Source organism: Desmodus rotundus, chromosome 1 (assembly GCF_022682495.2).
Source record: "Desmodus rotundus isolate HL8 chromosome 1, HLdesRot8A.1, whole genome shotgun sequence".
NCBI lineage: Eukaryota > Metazoa > Chordata > Mammalia > Chiroptera > Phyllostomidae > Desmodus > Desmodus rotundus.
Window position 1 is genome coordinate 195,888,755 of NC_071387.1, and position 18,045 is coordinate 195,906,799.

Below are 18,045 nucleotides of genomic sequence, written 5' to 3' on the forward strand. Positions count from 1 at the left end.
GTTCTCAGCTACTGGATCTCAATTAAGAATAGAAGTTACATATTAACATCCATCCGGCTTTTTCCTTAGCTTTATTTTCTTACTATTTTGACTATTGGCTATACTATTTTATGGCCAACATTTTCATTATTTCTTTATTTTTATTTTCAATATTATATTTTAAACATTATTTTCATAATAAAATACTTCATTAAGAATGTTTATTAGAAATAAAATAAAACACAAGACTTTACTATGTACTGAATAAATTTGATATTAAAAATTGAGTTGAAGTATCTTCTGTGACCCTTCCAATAATACTGCATTTTAAAAATTTCTTAACTCCCATTATTTTAATTACATGTATATAGCTATACCATGTACACCCTTTCTGTAGCTCCCTTTCTGTTTCTCTATAGTCGTTGGCATATATGAAAATGTGAGTGATTGGAATCTGTGCCTGTACCCTTTTATAACTTCTTATTCTTAATATTATTTTTCAAATATTTATCCATGTTGAAATATGTAGCTCTAATTGTTTTTATATACAGCATTGCATTATGTAATTGTATAACAATTTATCAATTGTCCTGTGATGGCTTTATATATCATTTTCAAATACTTGTTTATACAAACAATAATGCTGGTTTCAACATTTTGATTCATCTCCTTGTATATAAATATGTGCAAGAATATCTTTAGAATTTTATGAAATAATTAGAATTACTGTGTTGTAGAATATTCACAACTTCAACTTTACGAGCTATCACTAAATCGTGTTATTAAATGGTGGTAGATATAATTCATATTACTTCAGAATATAAAAATAAAAATTTCTGCACTAAATATCTAGCTTACAAAATTCTTTAACTTTTAAAAATGTTTCATCTTAAAATTGTCTTCTAATTTGAAATCCCACTGGAAATAACTCTTCCATACACAGATATTTTCCATTTTAATATTATAATTATTTTTAAAATTATAGTATGTGTGTGCCTTTTTAATATTTTGAAATAAGTCCTTCAGAACAAGTTTATAAGATAATTTTTCAAGATTTAAATTATTTCCTTTTAAAGAAATCAGACTTAGTTTCATACAAAATAATCCCCCTATAAAATTACCTTCTATTTTCCTCAAAAAATAAAATTTTATATGTATAATTTTAATGTTTTTGGTATATCTTATATGGTAGATCTCAAATTATATTTTTACATAACTAGCAAATGACCAGTACATTAAATTGTCTAAAATTTACTCACTTATTTGAAATATTACACTATCATGTATCAAATTTTAATATATGTGTGGTATCAGTTTCTGAGTACTACGTTTTATTGTTTTATTTACTAACCTTCAGCAATGACAGTATAGTCTCTTATTTTTCATGCTTGTGGCTACACTCTGGAAAATAGTCTCAACTATCTTTTTTTCTGTTTTTTTTAAGTTCCTGTTTACAGCTTTTAATTTTCAAGTAATTTCATTGTTACTATTGATCTCTAAAGGTTATATTTTAATCTTTTTTTAATTAGTATTTCATGCCCTGGCCAGCGTGGCTCAGTGTGTTGAGCACCAGCCTGTGAACCAAAGGGTTTCTCATTCAATTCCCAGTCAGGGCACATGCCTGGGTTTCAGTTCAGGTCACCAGTAGGGGGTGTGTGAGAGGCAACCACACATTGATGTTTCTCTCCCTCTCTTTCTCGCTCCCTTCCTCTCTGTCTAAAAATGGATAAATAAAATCTTTAAAAAAATAAAATAAAATAAAATTAGTGTTTCATTTTCTTCTTTGTTATAGACAACTTTTATCTTACCAAAACTTCTTTTTTTGCCTGTCACTTTGTATTGGTTTACATTGTTTTCACCAGACATTGACTGTGTTTTTTCCAATACTCTTTTGTTCTTGTTTTCTATCAGGATAGAGGCCTTATCAGTTACTCCAGAATCATTGTCCATTGTCATCTCCAATTGCATATCAGTGCCTGTTGACTGTTGGGCATTTGAAAGGGTGAGTACCCATGCTATTTCAATGAGAGATTCTTAACTCTCAGTATTATTATTTTTACTATTTTTTATTTTTATTCTTCTGCATTCTTGATTGCTCAGAAAAGACCTCCTAGTTTCTGAGTAGACAGTTTACAGCTGAATCCAGTGATTTTATAGCTGAGTTCAGGGGAGTTACTAAGGAAATAATATTCCACTCATAGACTTTCACGCTGGGTGTCTAGTGGTGTTCCATCTCCTGAAAGTCAAATTTCAGTATTCAGAGAAGGCTGAGGATCTTGTGTTTTAACTACATTAATTTTCCATCAATTCATGCAAAAAGATCTCTCTTTCTTTTTCATCAGTTCGATAATGGACTTCAACAGATCCAAGATTTTCTCAACTTTAATTTTCTTATGTTTTTCTTCTACTTTCATAATTCTCTTTCTCATTCTTTGTTTCAATTAATATTCTAAAATATAACTTCATATACTAAAATTATTATAGGTGAGTCAATGAAATTGTGTTTATTGAAAGGTCTTCATATTTCTTTTCATTTTCGGGTTAATAGTTGATGTAGCAGCGACTTCGTAGAAATACATTACCTAGTCAATCATATAATGTGAGTTACTCACAAGGCCATGACTAAGACACAGATTTAAATCTACAGTTAATGACAATGGTGCTCTTTGTGCATTAATTTTTTCTGGCCTTATGGTAAAAATATCACTTTGTGAAATTTTCATGATGTTACTTTCATGAGATTATAACATTAAAAATTGCAAAATACAAGTATTGTATTTACAGAACAGATACAACTATTTAGGAAATATGTTTGAAGTACTTCTTTTCTCATCCTCCAAATATGTAGAAACTGTGTTATATAATGTGATTAAACTTGTTAATATTTGATGTGAACTCTGGCCAGCAGTGTCCTAGCTGTTGTGGATGAGATGAACAAAATCACAGGGACTGCAGAAGTCCTGTGGAGAAAAGGGACAGCATGGGCACTCTCTGAGTGAGAGCGCCCCAACCCCTGCCTGGACAGGCTTTTATTCCTTTCTGGGAGCATTACATCAAGGGAGGCCCTCATTCATCATTGTCAGGCAGTAATGATCAAACAATAGATAACATTCAAAGAACTCTGAGGGCTTATTCTGAGCAGGGTCAGTTAGCTAAAGGGCCATAAAACTTTGGGAAAAAAACTCATTTCAGGCTTGGACCCTTATCAGAAAATTGAGGAAATTCTTAGCAAAGCAGGTTTCACAGGATTTTATGCATTCTTTCTTAGGCCTGATTGGTCCCGGGAACTGCCTGTTCCTGCCCAGGGCTGCACTGCCCTCTGTCATTGTTTCAGGCTTAAGTCAGATGGGGAAAGTAAGGCAGCCAAGAGATTAGGAGACTTCTTACAGACAGAATGAACAACTCAGGCTATGTCAAAGCTGAGGGGCAAGGGTCCATCACCCCCTTTTTCTATAGCCCCCCAAGTCCTTCCCTGAGGTCCCCTTCACAACCATGACTGTCTTTGGTCGTCCCTACCTTGAGGAATCTTAACTGTCATTGGCTAACTGGTCAGGCTAAGGGCCAAGCAGGGTAAAGTAAAGTGGGCAGAGGTGGCGCCCCTGCCAGGGAAGATAAGCTTTGTCTCCTTAGTGGCTTATGGTCCCAAAGTCTCTTTACTCAGCCTTAGCCATAGGGGGGTTACAGCTTCTAAAACCAGGCAGGGCAGTCCCCAACAAATATTTGATGGAAAAAAATTGAGAAATACAATTTCATTGAAATGAAGAAAATCAAAATATTTTATTGTTTCATAAATATTTTCTTTATAAAAATGTGCCTTATGTCACTAGCCACTAGTTTTTTTTTCACTGGTATGTTTTTATTGTTTGCCCAGATTTCAGAATAACTGCTGTTCTGTTGTGCAATTTCAACTCAGTTTGTTTGGAAAGTAATTCTATTATAAGTTTATTCACTTTTTCTTTGGTAGAACACCTTGGTAAAATTGTAAACAGCAGTAAAAAGTGCATTCCTTTGTGCTGATTGTTGACTTACAAAAAAAAAAAATCTGTTCCCAAAGATCCTTTTACTGTATAAAGGAACTTAAGGCTCCAAACCTCAGTTTTCTTATGAAGTTTTGGTTGACAATATGATTTAGGTTCTAAAAAAGGCTTAGAAAATTGAATTAACACTGGATCACTCATGTTCCAACATGCTATGGAAAGGAAATGCCTTATTTTCATACAGACTAAGAAAAAGTTACTCCTTCTTTTAGTCATTGAATAATTACAGCTTATCAATTAGTCAATTAATCATGCTAGACACACCTTTGAGAGATATACCTAAAATAGCATTTAATTTTTTTCATTTGGCAAAGACAGCTTCATTTTTAAATATTAAAGTGAATCTTAATTTAACTATATGGACTATGAATTATACATATTCACATGCCAAAAAGAATCAGAAAAAATAAAATAGATAAAATAACTCTCGACTGTTTATTCTGAAATTTCAATTAAAATATTTATTAATTTTGACAACTGAGTTTCATAAACATTTATATTTATTTATATATAATGGTAATGTATATCATTACAGTAGTGCATTTGTTTAGAATATTAGATAAAACAGCAGTAAATTAGTTTATAAAGCTAATATAAGCCAAAATAATTGTCACTAAATATGATAAAACTTATATACTAAATTTGAGGTTAGTTGTAACTTAAAAGTAATAGTTTCCTGACACTTCACAGAGGCTCCCCTCTTGCATCTCAGCCGCCAACATGCCATCCCCACTGAGGAAGATCTGGGAATCTCAGGGCCCCGTGAGCCGTGACCAGGGCCACATGGGCAAGCACAGAAGTACCCAGGAGGGAGGCTGAGGTAATAGGTGGCTTGCATCATCACAAGATCAACTTCAACAAGTTTCACCCAGGTTACTTTGGGGAAGTTGGTATGAGGCATCACCACTTAAAGAGGAACCAGAGCTCTGCCCCACTGTCAACCTTGATAAACTGTGCACCTTGGTGTGGAGAGCAAGACCAATAAATGGCATTGGTCCAACTAAGACAGCATAACGTACATTAAACAAAGTGCAGTCAGTTATGTCAACTAAAATGGCTGTCAGTCAGCCATGATTTTGGTTCAAGAAGAAAATTACCTAAGTCAGAGCAGACACATCTGGCAAGGAGACACATTTAAGATATCTGCACATGTGGTCAGAGTAGCCATGTCTGCACAGCAGGACCACCCATAGATAGCCTCCTGGGGAAGTTCCCCACTTGGCATCAGAGTTGCCAAGACATTTATCAAAAAGACCCAGAAGGGTGGAGTCCACCCCTTTCAAGGTATAACCGAGGAAGTTTCCAGGCCACTGCTGAGACAGCCAAGTTTCACACACCAGAGTGCTACTCCATGCCATGCTGATCTTCCTTGGCATCGGTCTCTGGAGGCTCTGCCCTGATGGACTGAGAATTTCATCTTCTCTGCTGCCCACCTGGCTCCAGAGATCCTTCCTTGCAAGATGCTGACAACTCCCTTGCCCACAGTGCTGACTCCCAGACCTGCAGACAGAGACTCTGGGACTTGGACTCATTATTCCCCATTGATTGCTCTGTGTGTGTGTGTGTGTGTGTTATATTTCTCTTAGATTGTTAGAGTGAGCAGGACATTAATGTATGTTGATGTTCTACTGAGTGAACCTGCATTCAATAAAAGCTGAGTGAATAGCATAGATACCTTGTGTGACTCTTGTCTATTCCTTGCTGCTGGGCTGCTTAATAGGCAGCTAGCTGAGCAGTTGCCCGGTGGACTTATAAGAAAGACTACATCATGGGCAGATGCTCGTGCCACTTGGTTGGTTAGCAGACACAGGTAAATTATGCCAAAAACAAAGCTGGAGCTGCTCCCATCTTTGATGTGGTGTGATCAGGCTACAAAGCTCTGGGGCAAGGAAAGCTCCCGAAGCAGCCTGTCATTGCAATGGCCAAAGTCTTCAGCAGAAGAGCTGAGGACAAGATCAAGAGTGTTGATGGTGCCCATGTCCTGGTAGCATGAAGCCACACAGAGGGGAATTCATTAAATTCTCACAAGTGCTTTGGCAAAAAAAGAAAAAAAGGAATAATTTCCTAAGAACTCTTTTTTTGTTTGTTTTTTTTTATTATTGTTCAAGTACAGTTATCTGCCTTTCTCCCCCACCCCAGCTATCCCTACCTCCCTCCCCTGATTCCACCGCCCTTGGCTTTGTCCATGTGTCCTTTATAGTTGTTCCTGTAAACCCTTCACCCTTTTCCCCCATTACCTCCTCCTACTTCCCCACTGGTTACTGTCAGTTCTTAATTTCAATGTCTCTGGTTATATTTTGCCTGCTTGTTTGTTTTGTTGATTAGGTTCCACTTAAAGGTGAGATCATATGGTATTTGTCTTTCACTGCTTGGTTTATTTCACTTAGCATAATGCTCTCCAGTTCCATCCATGCTGTCACAAAGGGTAGGAGCTCCTTCCTTCTTTCTGCTGTGTAGTATTATTTTGGGCTTTATTACCATGTTTATCAACTACTTATTATAATGTCAATTCATTATATATTCTGGAGATTAAACCCTTGCCTGATGTATCATTGGCAAACATGTTCTCCCATGTGGTCAATTTCCTTTTCATTTTAATGATGTATTTTTCAGCCATGTAGAAACTTTTTAACTTCATATAGTCTAATTTGTTTATTTTTCCTTTACTTCCCTTGCCCCAGGAGATATATTAGCAACAATATTGCTACAGAGGGTGTCTGAAATTTTACTGCCTGTTTTATTCTAGGACTTTTATGGTATCACAACTTTTATCTAAGTCCTTTATCCATTTTAGTTTATTCTGGTGCATGGTGTAATTTCTAAAATATACAAAGAACTCATACAACTCAATACAAGGGAGACAAACAACTCAATTAAATGGTCAAAGGACTGAATAGACACTTCTCCGAGAAGGACATACAGAGGACCTATAGACCTATGAAAAAGTGCTCAGCATCACTAGCCATCAGAGATGCAAATTAAAACCACAATGAGATACCACTTCACACCTGTCAGAATGGCCATCATTCATAAATCAACAAACAAGTGTTAGTGAGGATGTGCAGAAAAAGGAACCATAGTGCACTATTTGTGGGAATGCAGACTGGTGCAGCCACTGTGGAAATCAGTATGAAATTTACTCAAAAAATTAAAAATAGAACTGCCTTATGACCCAGTGATCCCACCACCGGGAATGTACCCTAATAATCCTGAAACACCAATTCAAAAGTATTTATGCACCCCTATGTTCATAGCAGCACTATTTACAATAGCTAAGTGTTGAAAACAGCCCATGTGTCCATCAGTAAATGAGTGGATTAAAAAACTGGGGTATATTTATGCAATGGAATACTACACAGCAGAAATAAAGAAGTCCTCCCTTTTGTGACAGAGTGGATGGAACTGGAGACTATTATGCTAAGTGAAATAAGCCAGTCAAGAAAAGACAGATACCATAAGATCTCACTTCTAACTGGAATCTAATGAACAAAATAAACTAACAAGAAAATTAGAACCAGAGACATACATGGAAACAAGGAAGTGACTGATAGCTGTAGGAGGGGACGAGGGAGTGAAGGAATGGTGGAAGGAAGTGGAAGGGACTAGTCAAAGACCATGTATGCATGAATGATGAATGGACACGGACAATGGAGAGGGGATTGACTGTGGGATAAAGGGGTGGGCTGGGTGGAGTGGGGAAGAAACTGGGAAAACTGTAATAGAATAAACAATACAAAATAAGAAAAATAACATAACAGCTATCCTATAAAATGTCAAGTCATTTATATAGTTATAAGAATAGTTAAAATAATGTTTTTTTTAAATATCTGACCTGTCCACTAGAGCATTTTAGTTATTATAGGAAGATAAATTAATTGACCTGTTAAAAAGTTGTTTTCTTATTTATGGAACTTTAGGAACAAATAATAAGAAGAGATATACAGTTTTTGTAATTTAAATGTTTTGATTAGGTAGAAAAAAAGCAAGCTTCTTTTAATAAGTGATATAGAGAAATGTCTCTCCTCTTGCAAGAAAACTATTATATTTTATGACAATATATCATAGATAAGCAAACAAGTTAATATGAATCAAAAAAGTCCTATTTTTAATGCTGTATAATATCTTGTAGTACAAATGAGTTACATTTTTACCCAATGTTTTCTCTACTGACTTAAATTTGATATATCCCAACACTTGTATTATCAACAATAATAATACAACACACATCCTATTGTTACAGGCTGAATTGTGTCTTACAAAAATGCATATGGCGAAGTCGTAAATCAAGCAAACCAGAATTAAATGCATTTGAAGGTAACCTTGAACAGATAAATTAAATTAAAGTGAGGTGATTGGGGTAGGCCCTCATCCACTAGGACTGGTGTCCTTGTAAGTAGAGATTAGGATGTGCACACACAGGGAACACCTTGTGAAGACAGGGAAACATGGCCATCTATCAGCCAAGGAGAAGCCTCAGAAGTACCCAACTATGCCTACACCTTGCTTTCAGACTTCCAGACTCCTGAATTATGACAAAATTTTAGCTAAGTCGCCCAGTCAGTGGCACTTTGTTATGGCAGCCCTAGCAAGGTAATACAAAAGTATACAATTTTCAAGAAATATGCATTCATGCCCTAGCTGGTGGGGCTCAGTGAACTGAGTGCTGCCCTGTGAACCAAAGGGTGGCTGGTTTGATTCCCAGACAGTACATGCCTAGATTGCAGGCCCGGTCCCCGGTTGTGGGCGTACAAGAGGCAACCAATCGATGTATCTCTCACACATTTGTTTCTCTTTCTCCCTCCCTTCCCCTCTAAAACTAAATACATAAAATCTTAAAAAAAAAGAAATATATGTTCATTATTTTAATGTATTTATCTTTCTATAAAGGAGAGTTTCAATAGTGGAGTATTTGAGTCAGAATTGAGACACAAACATATATTAGCATATATATATTAAGTGTGTGTGTGTATATATATATATATATATATATATATACACACACACACACACTTAATTTCAACAGGCATTTCTAAACATTTCTAAAATGTTTATGATAATGTATAATACAGGTGTCAATTTGCCAAGGTTTTGTTTCTTTTTATAATTTCTACCACTTTAATTATTAAACATTGATGCATATTTATATATTACATATCTACACAATACATATATAGTACACATATATTAATAAGTATTAATATAATTACATGTATACTAAAATTTTATTTTTCAATTACTACTGATTACATTGAATCTTTTACACATTTGCTAGACATTTGAATTTGCTTATTGTTTTGTTTGCTCCTTTTGATCCATTTGCACAATTTTTCTTGGTTAGTATTGGCTTGATTGTTTTTTACTGTTTTCCCTTCTTGAAAAAGAAGCAAAGAGGAAATTAGGAACAAAAATTGTGAAACAAGAGCCCAGGAGACACATCAATAGAGAGCACAGCACCAGGGCAGACAGTGATTTTTTTGTTTGTCCCATAGAGACAAAAGTAATGACTAAGTTCTCAGTGTAAATAAATGGGATGGCATGTATTATAATCACATATGTTTTGCTGATCTTGGATTCTATATTTATAAAATACACTAAAGAATGTCTTTAAAAGTACTCTCGCTTTTAAATTCCATGAACCATAGAGTTGAGTAAATTGTATGGGAGAGGATTAGTTTTCTGCAGTAATCATAAGTAGGTAATTCACTATTCAGTCTATTCTGTGGTAACATATGATTTTTTAGAGCAATAACTATGACATTATTTATGTAGGTTTAATATGCAAAATGGTAATTTGTGCTCTGAATTATCGCCTAGAAAAATTAAGCTACAATCTAATGGTTTGCACTGACATTTAATTCCACAATAACTGATTACAGCATTATATTCCATTATATTTTGGAAGCCATTACAGCTTTATAGTATCATAAATAATTTATCTTTTCCCACTGGTTCGTACACTATATAAATATGCTATAGCATGCTTGTGTTGTACCTATTCTTTTCATGTTAACATAATTTATCTCATTCTACATATTAAGCTCCTTATGTCCTTAAAAATTCAACTGCTATATTATTTTAACACTATTGGCAAAATGTCTCTACATACTTACTTTTCTTTTTAATTTATAGAAGGGAGACCATTTAACGTGTTTGTGTTACACACAAATTAGTATCTGCTCACTGAAACTTAATAAATAGAAAATGAACCCCTGAAAATTATTATGGCATTAATTTAATTACATCTTGATTTTTAACTAGAACTTTAAAAATAATACTATATTGACATTTCAATGCTTTGAAACCAATTTTCATTAAACTCTGATATAATTTAATTACACTTCTATAGTTCCTATACTGATAAAAGAATAGCTCCATTATGTTTTGATATAATTTATGTAATAGATTTTCTAGGAAATTTTCATGGAAATTATATATCTAAGTTTTTTAGTAAGAATGGAATTTCTAAGGTTAAAATATAATTTGGCTACTTTTACATTAAAGCCACACACTATCCAATGATCCCAAAGTATAATAACATATGTAACATATTTTAAGTTGTCATCAACTATTATTTAAATGAATACTATTATTAAATATATAAATTCAGATTATAAAAGTTCAATTATTAAGTTGTTACCAAAAGATATATTTAATAATATGTAATAGAAAGATAGTTAATATATATTCAATATATATTTTACTTTGGAAAAACTGAAAATTCACCTTATATAAATACTTCTAAAATATTTTAATTCTTATTGAATATTATCCATTTATGAATAATAAATGTATGATATAAATGAGGATAATATATTAATAATTTGATATTATAAAATATATTTTCAGTTATCAATAGAACATCCCAAAATTTTTTCAAAAATAATTATTTCAAATTCTCTGATGCCAGTGCATTAAAGCTCATCAAAATATGCAAATATACAATTATAACCACTTCAGAGAATGTTAGTAAATACTTGGACCCTAACAGAGGAAAAAGGGGATGGGGCAGTCAAGTGTAAAGGGAGTCAAGTCTATGATGACAGAGAACTTTTGACTTTGGGTGGTAGGAACACAACAAATAGGATTGTACACTTGAAGCCTATATACTGTATTTTTCAGACTATCAGATACACTTCCCCCATCCCAAATTTGGGAAGAAAATGGGGGGGTGCATCTTATAGTCCAAATGTAGCTACCTGGCGCCCTGGGCAGCGGGGGGGGGGGGGGGGGGCAGGTTGGGGGGGAGGGCCCATGGTAGAGCTGGGTTTTTTTCCTATTTTTCTCCTCTAAAACTTAGGTGTATCTTATGGTCCAGTGCATTTTATAGTATGAAAAATACTATATTTATTATATTTTATAATATAATACTATATTTTTATAATAATACTATATTTTATTATATTTAATAAAATATAAAGTTAAATAAGCCAAAAATATAGATTCTTGGATTTAAAAAGGAAAAAAGTCAAAATTTCAAAAAAGGTATCTTAAAAACAATGATGAAAAATTTTATGAAAATTTAATAATTGAGCAATAGTGCAAAAGTGGATAATTATTCTGATGAAATACTGTAATGTCAACAATAACAAAAATACATGTTAATTTCTTTTATATTTACATTTGAGAAAATAACATTAAAATGGCTAATAAATGTAAACAAAAACAAAAAGGACAAATTAATTTGTTTTTTTTAAATGAAATTGCTAAATCCTAAAGAATTTCTTATAATTATCTAGCAAAAAATACATAGATAAATTTGAACTCAAACAAAAATAGAACAGAAAAATCTCAGATATGTTTGAATTGTTATGAAAAATAAATTTAATAAGTGAAAGTATGTTGAGTGCTTCCCATCCACAGATACTATATTTATAGTAAGAGCATGGTTAAGTACCACATTCCATCCGTTCTCAAAGATAGTAAGTTGATAGCTGAAATTTTTTTTCACAGTCATTTAAGTGCATGAAGAATGACTATACATATCTATATATTTATAAATAACAAGTTGAAAACAACATATACTTTACAATCAATTTTTATGAAAAGGTTTGCATAGTTTAAATCTTGTTTTATCTTCAATGCCTAAATATGCCTGACACACAGTAGGTACTCAATACCTTTTTGGCCAAATGAATGAATAAATTATGAGGAAAAAAATATGAAGGGCTGACATTATTTTTTTTCCTTCTGGAGAAATGTCTAAAAACTATACCTAGTATTTTCAAGACTGAGGGAAAAATACAGTCATTTGAATTACCATTGTTAAGCAATGTATCAATTATTTTCAAAGTTCAAAGTGTGCTTTCTTGGGGAATCTAGAAACATGTAAACCGGGGCTTTTCTTAACAGCCTGATGAAAAGAATTGGAGCAGTAAATGTCTTTCCACAAATGTGAGGGTGTGCAAAAAGCCCCTTGGTGCATCAGGAGCCTTGGTAAATTTCTAGAAAGTCATAAACTTAAACACACAGCCAAAGTAAAATAAATAATACAAAAAGGTATTCTAATGACTCAAGCAAGCTTCTTTATGTATATCAGACATTTAGCAAAACTCATTAAATCTTTCAGGACAGAAGGTACATTTAGAATGCATTTGTCATTGTTTACTTTCTAGGCCAAAGAATAATAAGGCTGAATGTAATTTATAGTTTAATGGCTATTTTGGGAATTTTAATAACTGTAATTGAAAAGCTATAAATCTTATGTTGTTATAATTATCTCTATGTATTAACACAGTATTTAAAATATTTAGAACTCAAAGTTAAGAAAGATTTACTAATATCAGAGTATGCAATTTTCAGTAAAAACTCTAGTGGCATTTTTCCTAGAAAAAATGATAAGTATCTGTAGGTTATTAATAATATTCATGTATCATGCATCTAATTTTGAACAAGTCAACTTAAATTTTACTTCCATTAATTCTTTTAAGTTACCCTCAAGTCTGTTTTATTCATGAGGTTGTAAAGTCAAGTAGTAGCTCAAAATAATTCATTGAATATCTTATAAGAATTTCAAAATTATAAAAAATATAATATGTTTGCAAATTCTATGTTTCTGCCTGCAAAATGACAGCATTATCAGGAATATAAATCATGGAAGTAAAAACAATGCATTTTTATTTGATAAAAATTAAATCACCAGAATACTATAAAAATGCTTCAAAAGAATAGATTGTTTGATGACAGTCACTTTGCACCAGGGTATCTCTATGTTTGTAATAGTTCCACCTACCAAGTTTGACTAATGCAATGTACTTCCTAATGGAAATGATCACTTCATATACAGCGGGCCGTATCTAGTGTAGGAAAATTATTCCTCTCACTAGAATTTACTAAGAACCTATTTACATGAAGCATTTGTTCTTGACGTTACCAAACTACTTAATGAAATAATAGAAGGTTTCAAATATTGCTGTTTTCCTCTGTGCAGCTAGTGAAGGTAATTAGTATTTTAGCTAGACTGAACTGAGCCCTAAAGCAATGGATAAAAGAAATGGATACATTTCTGGAAGTGAATATATAGTGTTAAATTCATGAAGCTGTGTAGCGTGGAGGTGAAATTCAAGTTGAGGAGCCAATCGGCAGGGGTGTGACTCATGCTCTGTCTCCCAGCTGAGTGCGTGAGCTTCGACAAATTGCTCAATCTCTCTTTATCTTCATTTTGTTATCATAAAATGGGAATAAAATTGTTTCTATCTCATAGACTGATGACAAGGATGAAACCAGCTAATTCAATGCAAAACTTATATATAAGTAAAATCAAGATGTTTAGTTAACCTTTTCAGACTCTTAGATATTTCCAAATGGCATTCCAGAAACAGTGAACATATAGCTTAGAAGTAAACTTACTAGTAAACAAGTGGGTTCACACACACACACACACACACACACACACACTGTATTGAGTGTGTGTGATTCTGTCTATAATAAATTAAAATGATGGCCAAGAGTACTTAAATCAAATCATACCCTTTTTAACATCATGAAAATAGTCTTGAAACAGAGAAAGAAACTGAAAAAGATAACCAAATATGAGACCAACAGAAGACTGCCTACAATCAAGTACTACGGAACTGATGTCTCTCCAGTCTCTGTATGTTCCTGGTTAAATCACAGTTAGATTTATAGGATTTTAAGTCAAGAATCCTAACCCATCCTCAGAGGTGTGTACCCATTCACCCTTATCAGCTCAATACTGTCCAAGTAGTTACAGGAACTAGCATTTCCAGTGTGTACTAACTACCCTGAAATTGTCTGAACCATATGCCATTACATATGGGCTTCATTCTGCATTTTGCCCTTTGGACTTTATGTGTGAAGTAGCCTGGCCTTCTTTCTTACTGTCAGAGACTTGGGTTCCATTGTCTGATAGACAGAACCATGTGCTGACACAAATGTTTTCATAAAGAACTTTGCACAAAAAAGCTACTCAAACCACTATCCAATTTCCTGTCACTCATTGTAAGTGTCACTTTTTAATTGCCCATCACAAAGGTTTTTCTGGTCTTGGCTGGAGATTCGGTCTCTCACATTGCCATTTGGAACTGCCAGCAAGTTCACACACAATGCCAAGTTCATCTGTGCAAGTCCAGACAAAGTTTGGAAATGCCTCAGTTGAGGAACCATTGGAGCCAAACGCAATGTGGTGACTTGAGGGTGTTTATTATGACTGAAAAGACTCCACTGAAACATGCCATCCACACATACCATCTGGCTTCATGGTTTATAATATTTCAATACACTATATTATACGTGACACTTAAATGACATTACTTAACAAATGTGAAATTTTGCAATAACCATTGCAGGTAATTCATCTGCTGCCCACAATATTCACTGTAAACCATTAGGGTTGTTCGAGGTTTCTGTACAGCAGACCTGGCCGTAACTATCACAACACTCATTTGTTTTTCTATAAAGAATCACTGCTATGTTAATAAGACTATTAGATGTGTTAGCCCATAAACAATATTTTTGTTCCAGCCTTGATGAGCACCTTCAGGTTATGGTATTATAGAGTGGGTTCCGTTTGGGGCATTTAGAGTAGGCTATTCCCAGGCTAGAATAAATGGAAAGATGTATATTAATTATATCAAGTGGAAGTAGATTTGCTCTTTCAGCGAAACTGCCTACACTGTTCATGAGCCCAATAGACAAGCGGATAAAAAGTTGTGTGTGGGTATATGTACGTGAACATACACACACAAAAATAGAACATTTCCCAACCATAAAAATAATGAAATCTTACCCTTTGTAACAGCATGGATTGATCTACAGGGAATTATGCTAAGTAAAATAAGTCAGAGAAAGGCAAATAAGATATGATTTCACTTATATGTGGAAGTTAAGAATAATATAAATGAACAAACAAAACAGATTCACAGATACAGAAAACAAACTCACGGTTGCCAGAGAGCAGGAGGAGTTGAAGGAATGGGTAAAAAAGGTGAAGGGATTGAGAAGCACAGATTGGTATTTAATAGTCCTGGGTACGTCAAGTACAGCACAGGGAACACAGTCAATGATATTGGAGTAGCTATGCATGCTGCAGGTGGGTACTAGAAATATCAGCAAGGACGCTTTGTAATGTGTATGAAAGTAATGCAAAATAAAATTGAATGTAAACTGTAATTTAAAACATAAAAATAATAATAAAGAGCAAAAGAATTAAAAGAACATTTACAACAGCATTGGGAACATCAACTACTTTGACATAAATCTAAAAAATATTTTATTTTATTTTTCTAAATGTTTGAAAAAATTATTGGATCATGACAGAAAGAGGCTGATCAGAACCCATGGGATGGATTTTTAAGAACCCCTTCTGAAGCTGGGCCTTTGGAAAGTATTGGAATAGGTGACAGGAAACATGATCTCAGGTATGCAATCTTCCGACTCCAACTCAGCCACATAAGAATGGGCCTTGAGCTTGTGACGCTTCCTTACGTAGACATAAAGCCCTCATTGCTTATGCTGGGCTCCTAGCCTGGTGTTGAAATATCTTACACTACTTCAGATTCAACCTACACGCCTTTGTTCTGCTTAAGCATGTGAGTCACGTGGCACCTGGTCAACCCCACTGCTGTAGCTGTTCCTGGCAGGGAGAGAGTGACGTCCTTTTCTTACAGCATGCTGGGAGAGCATACAGACCATGGCCTTGCCTTGGCCATGGGATTAGGCCCACTGGCCATGGGGACCAACACACACTGCTGAAACTGACCTTGTGCTGTCTCTTTCTTCACAAGCAGTGTTCTCTGTCCAGTGCCTGTGCAAACGGTTTGACACGTGGGACTGCTGCCCTTGGAGGAGGGGAACTCTTCCTCTAGAGGTTACACTAAATGTCACCTGCTAGACAACACAACACAGATTTTAAGACTGTGAACCCCTTTCAAGAGGATCATCTGCATATAACTTCTTAAAACCTAACTCCATATGTTTCTATTTCTATTCTGATTATGTTTGTAAATTATCATCAAAATGTTATTATTTTATATCCTATATTTAGGCCATTATGTCCTGAAAAAGGAGGGGTCATGAAATAAACTGCCCAAGGTTCTGCTTGCTGGGAATATTTTCCGCCTTTAATCTCTTTTGAGGCCAGCGCTTTGTGGGATAAGACACCTTAAAAGTCCACTTTCAGGTCATAGAATCATATTGGTTAAGTTAACAGTAACCTAGTCTGATCCTTATTAATCTTCAAAGGAAAATACTTACTCTCTGAGATATCTGCATACATTTTCTGGTAACATCTCTTATAGATGCAAATTTATATTTAGCTATATGTTCATTGGAGGTGTTACTAGGTTTTCCAGTAGTCTGAAGTTCCTTAGGGCAAGGACGAGTTTGCCTCATTTCACTTTTGACTCTCTTGCGCAAAATAGGTATTAGGGATCAACACACATTTTATAAGCCTATGAAAAATTGTTAATGCCCTAAATATTATCATAAAGTAAATGATCAGCATACATGGAAAAAATCCCCCTTTTTCCTTAACATTTCTTTAATGTATAGAATAGTCCAAATTGAAATATCAAAATCACCATATTTTAAAAAAATCATTTTCACAAGGTGTTCTGATAACATACCCAAATTTTGCCCTTCCTGTACTCATGCACGCTTTCATCAATAGAATCTTAATTTTGTACAATAGCTTTTCACAAGAGATTGTCTTTAATGAGTGGGTTTTGTTTTATTTTTATATTAAAATTTCATTTATTTTATTTAGTATATTTTTCCATTAACATTTACCCCACTCTACCCACACCCCTGCACCCTCAATCACCACACTGTTGTCCGTGACCATGAGTTCTTCCTTTTCTTTTTGGTCATGGTGAGTTTGCAACAGAAAACCCAAACACAGAGAAGAGAAAACACAGCCTGAGAGATGTCAAATGGCTCATCGCCATGTTCTTCTAGCTGCACCACATTTTTCTCAGCTACAGAGGACTGATCTGCCCCAGACGCGGAGGACAATGTTCAGGGGAATGCCATCCCTTCCCAATTTGAAGAAAGTGTACAAAAAAGACATACATTATAAGAATCCACTTGATTTCAATAAAGATACTAATCGTTCTTCTTTTTATATTAAAAACAAAGTTTAGTATACTGTTATTTATTTTTGTTGTTCTGTTTTCTTTTTCTTTTTTGTTGTTGTTGTTCTAGTAAACTTGTCTCCATTTCCCCACCACCATGGCCCCTGCTCCACACATCCCCACCTCCCACCCTCAATCCTACCCCCTTGTCTTTGTCCATGGTACTCTATATATATTCCATGATGACTCTTCCCTTTCTTTCCTCAGTTGTCCTCCAGCCCCTGCCCCTCTGGTTACTGTCAGTTTGTTCTTTATTCAATGTCTCTGGTTAGATTTACATTAAAATTACAAATTTCAATAAAATGCCCATAAATCCTGTATCCAGTTTTCCCAATTATAAATATTTTACTCAATTATGGCCTACTAGGGTATGCTTGCTTACTGTTAATATTTGAAAATTAGTTATATAGACCTGGGATATGAATAAATTTAGTCACTCT